This window comes from Phyllostomus discolor, chromosome 3, assembly GCF_004126475.2.
Source record: "Phyllostomus discolor isolate MPI-MPIP mPhyDis1 chromosome 3, mPhyDis1.pri.v3, whole genome shotgun sequence".
NCBI classification, from domain to species: domain Eukaryota; kingdom Metazoa; phylum Chordata; class Mammalia; order Chiroptera; family Phyllostomidae; genus Phyllostomus; species Phyllostomus discolor.
This window is the reverse complement of record NC_040905.2, coordinates 171,192,790-171,207,181: the sequence shown is the minus strand read 5'-3', so window position 1 is coordinate 171,207,181 and position 14,392 is coordinate 171,192,790. Positions and strand designations below refer to the sequence as shown.

The window sequence follows — 14,392 nt, the reverse complement described above, 5'->3', positions numbered from 1 at the left end:
TAAAGTTATTGGTGTAAATGAAAAACGTGTCTTTTATTCTATGGGAAAAACCAAATGGGCTTTTTGGCTAACCCAATACATTATGTGGCTGAATGTTTACTTGTGAAAATACCAATAATAAATCAGTCATATATTTATTGAGCATCCTTTGTATGTCCCCTAAAATAATAAATGTTGCTTTCATAAGATACAATATACTAATGACACCAGTACACAATTGATACACAGAGAAATCAGAGAAAAAAATGATAAAGTATGTGGGTACTACCTACAACTTTGGTAGGAACTGAAATAATTTCACTGGAAATGAAAACAGCTTGGTTGATTTTGAGGATTGCATGTGATTTAGTTAGGCTGAAGAGAAAGGCAAAGGGCATTTTGGCAGGCAGTACAGAATGAAGGAGGTCGGGAATGATAGAAGGAAGTCTGGAATGATGTGGTTTGTAATCCTGGAGACAATCAACGTGGCTCTAATGGAAACTTGGGCCATATGGTTAGATAGAGAATGTGATATCAGATTATGGAGCTACTGAGAGGCAGAGGATTTTCAGCTGATACTACTGGCCATAATGAATCAAGAAAGTGAACAAGCAAAAGAAATGATGAAAGTGGTGGTTTGGGTATCTTACAAAGGTGAGTTCAGCAGGCTAACCAGAAACATGTAAAAAACCAACTGAAAGGCCATGCTTAGCCTGGGTGTTAAGAGATGAAAGTGGAGATTCCATTGGTAGCAGAATAAATGCAGAGAAAGAGGCAAATAGGAATATAGTTCAAAGGTAGAGCTGAGAAGATAAATGCTGGAAAGGACACAGAGGTAGAAATTGAAGATGGTGACTTTAAGCTTTCTGAACCAGAGAGAGATTGAATAGTAGGCTTGACAACAGTGGGGATGTAAGGCAACTACTTGGTGGATTTTGGTGGGGCATGGGATTTCCATTTTGCATGGGTGTAATTTGGTGTGATATCTTATAGGCACCAGTATATAAACCTTGGAAAGTTGATTTTAAGTTATCAGCATCAAGGTTATGGATGAATTCATCAGATAAACTTTACTTAGATTGTATTATTGTAATTCCTATGCCTGAAAGTATTCTAAGTGTTGTTAAAATTATACACACTAGAAAGATTTGCTTTTCCCACTCTCAATTTAAAATATGCAAAATGTGCTTCAAAATGCTTTGTATATCAGTGTGCCACTTGGATGCTTTTCTACAGTTTCCTAACACTTAAATATACAAAACAAATGAATGCAAGACATAACCCTATTTTTTATATTTTTATACATTAAAAAAGATAACACTTTGCTTTAGGAGCACATTAAATTTTTCAAATTAAATATTTCATAGTGAGTTTATCTTTATAAGCAAAAAATTCAGTGTTATATTCTATGAGAAAGCTGAGGATTGAGGTGGTTAATAATGCCCTTGAGTTGACTTGTGAGATGAAAGCCAGAAATTAGCCAGGTTTCCTGGTACTTCATTTAGTAACCCTTTCTCTGCCTCCCACAAAGATTAAGTATGAATATAATTTTGAATTCCTATATTATCCCAGGAGCACTGGCTATAGAGATAATGAAAAATAAATTAGAAGAGACAAAGTCAACTAAAATACTTATCAAACTATTTCTATTTGCTTCTATTCTTTTAGCTTTTAGATTACATTAACTAGGATTTGTTTTCAATATTTTGTGATGTGGAAACAATGAGAAATTCGATGTCATTCTATTCTGTTCTCTTCTCCTTGATTTCATGGCAAAGATAAAATCTCTGATTTTGTTTTTTGTTTATGAAGCTTAGACAACAAACTTCATAGATTTGTGAGGATTAAATGAGATGTTTTATGTAGAAGTACCTTGTCAATAGAGTTACAAAATGTCAGTCTCTGTCATTATCATCAGCATTGTTGTTAACTGGTGTTTCAAATCATTTGGAGAAGAAATTGAAGCCATATTATTATTCCTTTATTAAAAATCTTATTTAAAAAATACCAAATGAATGAAACTATAAGTTATTTTTTAAAGTGATAAACTCTCAAACAGTAACTTCTTTGCAATGATTACAAAATTGACTAAGAATCCCAGGTATCCATTGTATAGTTGTTAGGCTTATATGATATTAAGTCAGAGGGGCTCTTTGCATAAATTACTCCCCAGGGAGTAACTTACACGTGGGGAGAATCTGCTTCAATAAGTTCTTAATTATAAAATGATCTAACTCTAAAGGAAATGAAATAGAGGTAATTTGCCCCCTGGGATGTGAGAAGATGTTTTTGAAAGCCACAAAGGTTATCTCATAAACTTCGGAAATACAAATGAGATAAGAAATGATTCAATAGAGGATCTGCATATTTATACATATTTATAATCTTAGCTCAACATGTAATCCTGAAGAACCATAAACATTGTAACGGTATTTTTAAAGAGAAAGAAACCGCTTAGCAGGGTATGTGTGTGTTGCTGTGTGCAAGAAGGGATTACTGGTTTGGAAAACCTACGGTCATTTTTACTTATTATGGCAGAATAGACCATTTGAGGTTTATTACAGATGAAGATAAACTTAAATAATTGAAAGTACTAATCCTTTTCTCTCATTTTAAATAAACTGTTTCTGAATTACAACTTCTTAATTCATGCTATGTATTGTATAAAGCACATCTTCAAGACAGAGTATTTCAGACACTGATTAGGACAACAGGTCACATGATCACTTCTGTATTTGCCATTTACTAATGTCTTCCACTGCACAGGCCGGGCCATACTCTCTGGTGCAATTGCCTTGCAGTGAGTACAGATCTGGGGACACACTGTCTATCAGGGTTTCTTTTTTTATTTTTTTATTTTTTATTTTTTTATTTTTTAATATATTTTACTGATTATGCTATTACAGTTGTCCCATTTCCTCCCTTCTCTCCCCTCCCCACTGTACCCCCCTCCCGCCGACTTTCCCCCCCTTTAGTTCATGTCCATGTGTCATACTTGTGAGTTCTTTAGTTTCTACATTTCCCATACTATTCTTGCCCTCCCCCTATCTATTTTCAACCTACATTCCATGCTACTTATTCTCTATACCTTTTCCCCCTCTCTCCTCCTCCCATCCCCCTGCTGCTAACCCTCCATGTGCCCTCCATTTCTGTGGTTCTGTCCCTGTTCTAATTGTTTACTTAGTTTCTATTGGTTTTGCTTTAGGTGTGGTTGTTAATATTTGTGAGTTTGCTGTCCTTCTATCAGGGTTTCAAACATCTAGGGGCAATTTAGTGGCTTGGACCTCACCAGCTATTACAATGATAAGGAAACTAAGAAGATAGTTCAACTTTCATACGTTTGCTTAACTCATGGATTAACTCAAAAATAGCATCGTCTTAGAGACAAATATAGAGGAGCCACAATGCTCTGGGAGATGGTTTGAGATATGCTCCTGATTTTTCAGTTTTTCTATTTCTTTTATCTTCCTCTCGCCTATATTTTTCTATTGGTAATCTTTTGTGAAAACTTTAGTTAAAATTTTATTTGTTGATTAATTCTTTAGTGTATAAAACCAATCAGGTATAGTTTTTTGAAATGATGTTCTTATAATGTAAAAGGAAGTCACAAAATTAAAATTATTTGATGACAAATTATAAAGTACAGTTAATTTAATACTCTATTTTTTGGCTGGCAGATCCTATTTAACAATTATAGACTAGTCAAAATTTGTCTCTTCTGTGGAGATGTTAGTTCTCAGTCCTCCCAGCTCCTCCTGAAGGCCTTTCCTTCCTTATAGCCCCTTCCCATGGCACAAGGCCACTATGTGTTGAATTCTTTCTGCTTATCAAAATGTATGAGGTCTGTCTAGAAAAAGTCCAACCATTGTTGATATAACAAGAATGGTTTGTTCAACACCAACCAAGGAGAGTGGACTGGAATGCACATGTGTGAACAAGGATGACTTCACTGTACTAGTCAGTGGGGGTGGTAGATACCACTGAGTGAGCACGTGTACTGTGCAGCCCTCTCATTCAAAATGACTGAGTGAGTAGAGCAGTGAATCTGCATCAAATTTTGCATTAAGTTTGAGCATTCCTCCATGGAAACTATTCAGATGATTCAAAAGGCTGCAGCTAGGGGCAACTGGTAATTGGCTGCTTCATCACAACATGCTCTCTCATGCATCACATCCTGTGCAGAGTATTTTTTGCAAAACATCAAATCACCCAGGTGACTTAACCCTTCTACAGCCCAGATTTGGTAGCCTGAGACTTCTGACTTTTCCCAAAACTAAAATCACCTTTGAAAGGGAAGGGATTTCAGACCGTTGGTAAGATTCAGGAAAATACAATGGGGCAGGTGATGGCGGTGGCAGCATGGTGTGAAGTCTCAAGTTGACTACTTTGAGGGGGACTGGGGTGTCATTGTCCTAGGTACAATGTTTCTTGTATCTTCTTCTGTGAATTTCTCTGTTTTTCATATTACATGATTAGATACTTTCTGAACAGACCTCATACATACCTTTGTTCTGCTGCCTTAGAATCACCTGCTTGTAAAGGCAGGTGTTAAGGTAGAGGAACTAATCTAGGCAAATGAATTGACTAGGAAGTGTATCACTTTGATCCATCAGAATACCTTAACTTTTAAAAGGAATGATCAGGAATGGTAGTAATAATGGGATGTTCATGTACTTTTTGTTTGGAGAAACATTTTTACTGTGTGTGCTCTTGTGACTCTCAATTCCTACAATTCCATCTCTTACAACTCAAACCGGCCATTCTTATATTCTGGGCATTTTAAGTCCACTGTGGGCAGGGCCCAGGTCATATTTGTGTTTTGTATTTTCTGTGGAGCAGGAAAGAGAATTTTTATAACTCTTTAAGGCAGTGGTCCTAAAATTGTTTTTCTTTTCTTTTTTTTTAGTACAACCAAGAGATTTTATACTCTCTTTTATAAAGGAGGCTTTAAGCCATACTGGTTTTTCATATATGGGGTGAGGAGAAAAGATCAGGATCTTGAGATTGGAGTGGATATATACTTTGGAATAGGCGGCCAGGTGATTCTGGTACGATATGATAAGGCTCCAATGAGTTTTCAATGAATCAAGTTGTTAAGTAAGAATTCTCCATAGCATGTAAACCATTTGTAAAGAAATAAAACCTGGGGACATGGCTAGAATCTGAAAATACTAAGGAGTGACCAGTAATTCTTTCTCTGTTTCCTGACTTTTGCTTTGGGGTCATTCTTGTGTCATCTTTTGTTTTCTACCTCCCTTTTTTTCCCCCTTAAGGGAAATAAGAGGCATCTACCCAGTCTACAATAACTCCCAGTCCAGGACACTGGGTTTGCCTCTTAGTTTCTGTTTCCCAGAATCTTACAGTTATACTAAAAGTGGACAGTGGGGGAAAAACTCTTTTCTTTTTAATTTTTATTTTAATTGTTGTTCAAGTATAGTTTTCTGTCGTTCACTCCCATCCCAGCCCACTTTCCAGCCCTCTTCACCTCCCTCCCATTTCCACACCCCCTCTAGTTTTTGTCCATGTGTCTTTTATACTTGTTCCTGTAATCCCTTCCCCTTTTCCCCTGAAATTCCCTTCCCTCTCCCCTCTGGTCACTGTCAGCCTGTTCTCTATTTCAGTGTCTTTGGTTATATTTTGCTTGTTTGTTTCCTTTGTTGTTTAGGTTCCTGTTAAAGGTGAGATCATATGGTATTTGTCTTTTCCCGCCTGGCTTATTTTGCTTAGCACAGGAAAAGCTCCTAATGTCTGAGTAAAGCACAATTTACACATATAAAAACTTCCAATAAATTTGACCATTTGGTTAAAAATCCTTTTGTAGATGGTCTCAGTAGCCCAAGTTGCAACTCTTCTACCCAAATTGTATCTCATCTATCATTTGTAGCAAATCCAAGTTAAAGTCACCCTCTATTCACTGGAAGACTGATAAGTGTCTACCCCTATTAAGTATAAAATCTTCCAATGCCCCATGACAACCAACCCAAAGGATGAAGCAGGTGTACCTAAGATCTAGTTCCACTGTAACTTTAGTTTATCTGAAAACAACCCTAGGATGGGTGGGATGGAAGTGTGGAAAAATGAGACCCACTGGAAAAAGTAAGTCTTGGAGCTTTTGCCCTTATATGATGCTATATGGTGATTCTAAAAGATTCCTGATGTTGGATCAGGTTTGTGTTCACCGATATCTCATTAGGTACACAACATCTTAACCCCAGCATCCTGCTTAAATACCAAATATAGTGCATGAAATCAGTGTACTATAATTCCTACTAGAATACCCTCACACCTATCAGCATTTGGGGTCTCCCATTCTTCTTGAACTGTTCTCTATAATATCCTGGGTGGTAGTCTGTGTGAGTACTTTGCTCCAATCAGTTGATAGCTTCTAAATGAGCCAAAGATAACATTTATTTTTATAATATTATAATTTCCTAACCTATGTATCATTGGAAACTAGAGTAAGAAAAAATTACTATTCCATGTTGATGGCAAAAAATGACTTTTTCAAAGGTGTGATTTGTAGGATTATCATGAAGAGAGTTGATTTATCTTTTCCATAGGGATTTTAATTCCTGAAGTGTTGTTTGCTTACTCTAACTCCCCAGAAAATTGGAATTACAGAGAATGTAACCCAGAAAGATCAATGCCAGTGATTAATTTTATCATTAGTGGCAATTACTAATAAGTTAAATATCTCCTTTGGAAACAAAGAAAATCAGTTTTATAAGTCATAGTGATTTTAAACTCATAATTTACAAATTAATTCCCATTAAATACATCTTGTCCTGTCAAAGTTTTAATTATAATGTGATAATGTGTGAGTAGGACCTTACATCTTTCAGGTTGAAAGCAGTTACTGTCTTCCCTGACCACTCATAGTGTGGTCTGAAGACCAGGGGCACTGGCATGACCAGGGAGCATGTTAGAAATACAGACTATAAAGACTTATTCCAGACCAGTAGAATCAGAATTTGCTGTTTAACAAGCCCCCCAGGACAGCATTCAAGTTTGAGAAGAACTGTTCTGTGATGCCCAGGTAATTACTGTTGTACCCACCATGAGAACAGATGGAATTTTAAATTTCTCTGGCACTAGGGGAAATTAAAATCTTCACAGGATTCTGGAAAAGTCTTTTCTGCTATTGTTTTTTAGGCATTTCTCTTTTGTTCAAAAGGCAGTAAGACAATTGAAGGATTAGTTACAAAAATCCCTGGTCATTAATTGAAAAGGCAGAAGAAAGAGAAGACAGTGTATTCCCAGAAACATCTTGCATTACTGTAACTAACACCCAGTGTACCAGGTTTCCTTTGCAGATTTAACAATTGTCAGCTGTGCCTACATTGTCTTCACGTTAAAATACTCCATGGCAGTGTGCCCTCCCTCTTTTGTGGACTGCTCTTGGGGTTGTGGACACTAGTTCATGCTCTGGATTCTCAGTGTGAAAAAGCCTTTCTTGAAAAGATTTTAAAAATAGTTTTTCTATTTTAAAAATGGAATTGCACAAAGTTTTCTTCTTTTGGTGAAGGCAAGGAGGTCAAGCAATGCTTGAAACAGAAATAAACTCACTTCAGCTATCCATGTCAATTCTGGAGGCAGATGAGTTAATACAGAGTTGAGTTGTCATCAGGCTAATACTCATCACCTTCCTCTCATCCATCATCATGCTGTCCTTAGACCGGCTACTTACAGTGTGGTTCCTGACCAGCATCATTACCATTATCTGATGCTTGATAGAAATGTAGCACTTAGGTCCTACCCTAGACCCACATAATTAAAGCCTTCATTGCAACGATATCTCTGTGATGCCCATACATGGTAAATTTTGAGAAGATCTGGGAGAGGGAAGGCATGCTACAATTTAACTCTCAGAGTGTCTGCCCCAAACTCCAACTCTCTGTAAAGAGAACTATGTGTAAAAAATAAGACATGTGCTCTACTTGGTAGCTATTTTTTTCCAGTTACAAAAAGGAGAAAACAATTATTCTGCTTCCATGAAAACCTTTCTCTCCTTAGTTCCTTAGTTTGTTCCTGAACCTCTTTCTCTAGTCTCCATTTAGCTGAAATCTTTGACAGGCAGCTCATGTTTATGCAGCATTACCTTCCCAGAAGGACAGCAGGGATGGAGGAACTCTACCCACCAGGTCACACGATGATTCAGAGTGATCAGGCAGAGTTCATCCCCTGAGAGTCTCTTTTCAGAAGATGAAAAAATGGAGCTTTTTTATGTTAAAAATCAAATTGCATGAAGAGAATGAAGAGACAAGTAACAGACTGAGATAAAAATATTGAAAAACACATAAATGATAAAGGACTTGAAGCCAAAATATTCAAAGAGCTCTTTAAATTCAAAGAGATTGGCAAAATATTTAAGTCTTTTATCCACCTTGAATTTATTTTTGTGTATAGTGTAAGTTGGTGCTTGAGTTTCATTCTTTTGCATGTAGCTGTCCAGTTCTCCCAACACCATTTGTTGAAGAGGCTATTTTTACTCCATTTTATGTTGTTACCACCTTTGTCAAATATTAATTGATTGTAGAGACTTGGGTTTATTTCTGGGCTCACTGTTCTGTGGCCTGAAATATGGTCTATGTCCCTGTTTTTATGCCCTGTTTTCAGGCTGTTTTCATTACAAATGAAATGGCCTTGCAATACAGTAAATGAGTGGACCAAAAAACTATGGTACATTTACACAATGGAATTCTCTGCAGCAGAAAGAAAGAAGGATCTCCTACCCTTTCCAGCAGCATGGATGGAGCTGGAGAGCATTACGCTAAGTGAAATAAGCCAGGCAGTGAAAGACAAATACCATATATCTCACCTTTAACAAGAATCTAATCAGTAAAACAAACAAACCAACAAGCAAAATATAACCAAAGACACTGAAATAGAGAACAGGCTGACAGTGACCAGAGGGGAGAGGGGAGGGAATTTCAGGGGAAAAGGGGAAGGGTTTGCAGGAGTAAGTATAAAGGACACATGGACAAAAACAAGGAGCGGGGGGGGGGGGGGGAAATGGGAGAGAGGTGGGGAGGGCTGAGATGGGAGTAAAAGGCAGAAAACTATACTTGAACAACAATCAAAATAAAAATAAATAAATAAATAAATAAAGAAAAGAGACACCTTATCCAAGAAGGCACATGGATGGCAAATCGGCATATGAAATCATGCTCAATGTCATATGTCTTTAAAGAATTACAAATTCAAACAACAGTGCAATGCCACTACATACTTATTAGAATGACACAAAAAAAGAAACAACAAAAAACAAACCCTGATAGTATCAAGTGGTGGTGAGAATACAGAGCAAAAGGAAGTGCTTATTTGTTGCTGGTGGCAATACACAATGATACAGCTACTTTGAAAGGCAGTTTGACAGTTTCTAAATGTCCATGGTCTTACCATATGACCCAGAAATTGTGGTCCTAGGATTTTACCAACTGAGTTGAAACTCACATCCACACTAAAACATGCACACAAGTGTTTATGGCAACTTTATTCATAATTGCCCCCAAACTGGAAAGAAACAAGATAATGATAGGTGAGTGGATAAGCTAATAATTGTATATCTAATGATAAAAATAAATGAGCTATCAAGCCATGAAAAGACATGGAGGAAACTTATATGCATGTTGCTAGGTGAAAGAAGCCAGTCTTAACAAACTATATATAATTCCAACTGTATTAAATTTTGGAAAAGGCAAAACTCTAAAGATAGTAAAAAAAAAATCAGTGGCTGTCACAGGTTCAGGGAAAGGAGGTAGAAGAAACAGGTGAAACACAGAGAATTGTTAAGGTAATGTATAGATTCTGTATAATACTGTAATTATGGATAAATGTCTACATATTTGTCAATATCAATAAGGTACAACACAAAGAATGAAACTTACTGTAAACTATGAATTATATTTAAAATAATATATCAGTATTGGTTCATTAATTGTAACAAATATGTTATGCTAATGCAAGATATTAAAAACAAGGGGAATTGTATGTGGGGGGTGGGTGGATATACAGAACTCTGCTCAATTATTCTGTAAATCTAAAACTGTACTAAAACTTCCATTATTATAAAAAATCGATTTACACAAAAGTGCTTCTTTGAGATAGTCTCATCTGAGACTGCCTAGCAAAGACAAGTAAGGAATATTTTAATATCAATTATTCACCAAACATTTGTTTGCTTTAGGGCACAGATATATGTAAAAGCAAGGTCCTATATTTAAAATGAATACAATGATTGTACAGATCCACATAGTCTGAATAACCTAAATACAGGGCAAACTGAGATGAGCACTAAATGAACCTGGAAGAGAAAGACATGATGTGTGACCCTGGACAGAACACAGGCTGTGGCTAACCTGGGACTGCCTAAAGCAATCGAAGCTCAACTACAACAGGAGGGTGTATTCAGCCAACAGGGTGGGCACACCTTGAGTACCTAGACTGAGTAATAGACAAAGCAGTGCCACTGGACTCTATAGAACACCTACTATATTAGCCCACTCTATGAAGCCTGGAAGACATAGCAACCCTACCTAATACATAGAAACAAACACATGGAGGCTGCCAGAATGAGGAGACAAAGAAACATGGCCCCAGTGAAAGAGTAGAACAGAACTCAGAAAAAGAGCTAAACAAAATGGAAACAAGCAATTTAATAGATACAGAGTTCAAAACACTGGTTATAAGGAGGCTCAATGAACTTGGTTAGAACCTCAACAGCATGAAAAAGATTTATTCAGAAACAAAAGATACACTAACTGAAATAAAGAGCAATTTACAGTGAAAAAAACAGTTGAGTGGATGAAGCTGAGAATCAAATCAATGATTTGGAACATAAGGAAGAAGAAAACAACCAATCAAAACAGAAAAAAGAGACTCCAAAAAAAAAAAATGAAGATAGTGTAAGAAGCCTCTGGGACAATGTCAAGCATACCAATGTTTGCATCATAGGGGTGCCAGAAGGAGAAGAGAGAGAGCAAGAAATTGGAAACCTATTTGAAAAAGTAATGTCAGAAAACTTTCCTAACTTAGTAAAGTCTAGGAAGTACAGATAGTCCCAAACAAGATGAACCCAGAAATGCCTACACCAAGACATATCATAATTAAAATGCCAAAGGTTAAATACAAAGGGAGATTTTTTTATTGTTGTTCAATTACAGTTGTTCCCATTCCCCCCAATTACTCTCCCCTGCCCTACGTATCTCCCAGATCCCATATTGAATCCTCCCTCCTTTGTTTTTGTCCATGTGTCCTTTACACATGTTCCTTGACTTGATCCTTCCCCTGCAAAAACAGAATCTTAAAATCAGGTAGAGAAAAGCAGTTAGTTATTTACAATGGAACTCCCATAAAACTGTCAACAGATTTCTCAAAGGAAACTTTGCAGGTTAGAAGGGATTGGGAAGAAATATGCAAAGGATTAAAAGCAAGGACTTAAAACCGAGATTACTCTACCAAGCAAATCTATCATTTAGAATTGAAAGACATATAAATAGCTTCCCAGGCAAGAAAAAGCTAAAGGAGTTAGTTCCTCACCACCAAACTAGTATTATATGAAATGTTAAAGCATCTTCTTTAAGAAGAAGAAAAAGAAAATATGAACAATAAAATGACAATAAATACATATCTGTCAAAAATTGAATCTAAAAAACAAAATAAACACACAAAGTTTATTTGTTTTATTTTTTAAAACAAAAAGAATAAAATAACTAGGAATAAGTCTGTCCATGGATATAAAAGACCTGTAGTTGGGAAATTATAAGACACTAAAGAAGATACAAGTAAATGGAAGCAAATACTGTGTTCATGGGCAAGAAGAATTAACATAATTAAAATGTCCATACTACCCAAAGCAATCCATAGATTCAATACAATTCCTATCAAGATTCCAATGATGTATTTTACAGAACAACAAAATATTTCAAAAGTGTGTATGGAACCACAAAAGGCCCCATATAGCAACAGCAATCCTGAGAAAGAAGAACAAAGTTAGAGGAATCACTCTACTTAATAACAAACTATACTAGAAGACCATAGTAATCAAACCAGCATGGTACTGGCATCAAAACAGACACATAGATCAATGAAACAGAATAGAGGGCTCAGAAATAAACCCACACCTTTATCTTCAATTAGTATTTGACATAGGAAGCAAGCATGTACAATGGACTAAAGGTAGTTTACTTGATAAATGGTGCTAGAAAAATTAGACAGATACATGTAGAGAAATGAAACTAGACCAGCTTTTTATACCACATACAAATAAATACAAAATGGATCAAAGACTTAAATTTTAGACCTAAAACCATAGAAATACTGAAGAAAACATAGGCAGTAAAATCTTGGACATTGCTCATAGAAATTTTTGTTGGATACATCTCCACAGACAATGGAAACAAAAGAAAAAATAAACAAATGTACTATATTAAACTAAAAGTTTTTGCACAACAAAGGAATAATGAAAAGACAACCCACAGAATGGAAGAACATATTTGCTGATTCATCTGACAAGGGGTTAATATCCAAAATTTATAAAGTACTTACAAAACTGAATACAAAAAAACAAACAACCCAGTTAAAAAATGGTCAAAGGACCTGAAAAGACATTCTCCAAAGAGGTTATATAGATGGCCAATAGACATATGAAAAGATGCTCAATGTCTCTAATCACCATAGAAATGCAAATAAAACCCACATTCTTACACCTGTCAGAATGGCTATCAATAATAAATCAATAAACAAGTGCCAGTGGGGATGTGGAGAAAGGGGAACCCTTTTGTACTGTTGGTGGGAATGTAGACTGGTGCAGCCATTGTGGAAAGCAGTGTGGAGGTAACTCAAAACACTCAAAATGGATCTGCCTTTTGACCCAGCAATTCCATTTCTGGCAATTTATCCGAAGGAACCCAAAACACTAATTCAAAAGAATATAAATACCCCTATGTTCACTGCAACATTATTCATAATTGCCAAGATATGGAAGCAGCCTAAGTTCCATCAGTAGATGAGTGGATGAAACAACTATGGAACATTTACACAATGGAGTGGAACTCAACCATAAAAAAGAAGAAAATTTTACCCTTTGTGACAATATGAATGAACCTAGAGAACATTATGCTAAGTGAAATAAGCCAGTCAGAGAAAGTCAAATACCATATGATTTCACTCATATGTGGAATCTAATGAACATACTGAACTAACAAGGAAAATGGGGACAGACTCATAAATGGAGAGCAGGATGGCAGCTTGGAAGTGGAGGTTAGTGGGTGGAGGGATTGAGCAAAAAAAGAAAAGGACTCATGGACATGGACAACAGAGTGGTGATTGCTTGGGGGAGGGGTTATCAGGGGGACAAAATGGTAATGGAAACTACAATGAACCTTAAATTTAAAAAAGCAAGGAGAATATAAACAGAATCATAGATACAGGGAATGTTTTGATGATTGCCAGATAGAAGGTGGGTCAGGAGATTGGGTAAAGGGATTAGAAGTACAATTTGGTAGTTGCAGAATAGTCATGGGGGTTTAAATTACAGCATAGGGAATAGAGTAGCTAAGGAACATATATGCATGACCCATGGACATGGACAATGATGTGGGGATTGCCTGAGGGGGTGGGGAGGCTGGGTGGAGGTGGACTATGGGGGAAAATTGGGACAATTGTAGTAGTATAAACAATAAAATATAATTTGAAAGTAAATAGTAGCAGAATACTTTTAGAATTATCAAACTACTATTCTTTTATCTGTAGTCATGTCAGATTAAACCACATTGAATTGTCACCTTATTGTGCAAAGAAATAGTCAACATTGGCAATTTTACATGGTTCAATCTAGTATTACAGTTAACTGTGCTCTAAAATGTGGTTATTATACTATATTTTTTTTCAGGAATACCTGAAAAGACCAATTAGCAGGGAAATACTTGATGAATATGAAAACAAAGTCATTAAATAATATGTTTGAAGGTAGGCAATTCAAAGGTTGGAACTGGATCACTGATTAAAAACACACACACACCAAGAAAACCCCAAGTAACTAAAGTTTAGGTGGAAAGCACACAATACTTCTCATTCTCTTCATTGATAGAAGTGGTAGAGACCATTCCTGAAGTTCCCAGCACTTGTTCAGAAAATATGAAGATAAGATAAACATGTCACTTTCTGCTGGGTGACAAAGAAGGACAATCTCTTGAAGTGTGTTAAAAAAGAGACAAGATAGGACTACCAGAGAAAGGACAAAAATATATTCTAAAGCATAGTGACCAGAATCTAATTTCAATAACTTTGTTCTTGAAAAGAGGAATCTTGTACAATATATGTGACATCTCATCTTCACATAAGATACCTGAATAGATTATTTCCTGCATGAGGACAATGTCCACAAATAATGAGAATGTTAGTATCATGTTAA

At 36.2% G+C, this 14,392-nt stretch overlaps 1 protein-coding gene across 2 annotated transcripts in view; it reads right to left on the bottom strand.

Annotated features, from left to right (window-relative positions):
- The window catches only part of RORB (RAR related orphan receptor B), a 191,052-nt gene that overhangs the window by 59,037 nt on the left and 117,623 nt on the right, over window positions 1-14,392 (bottom strand). The gene's annotated exons all lie outside the window — the stretch shown is intronic.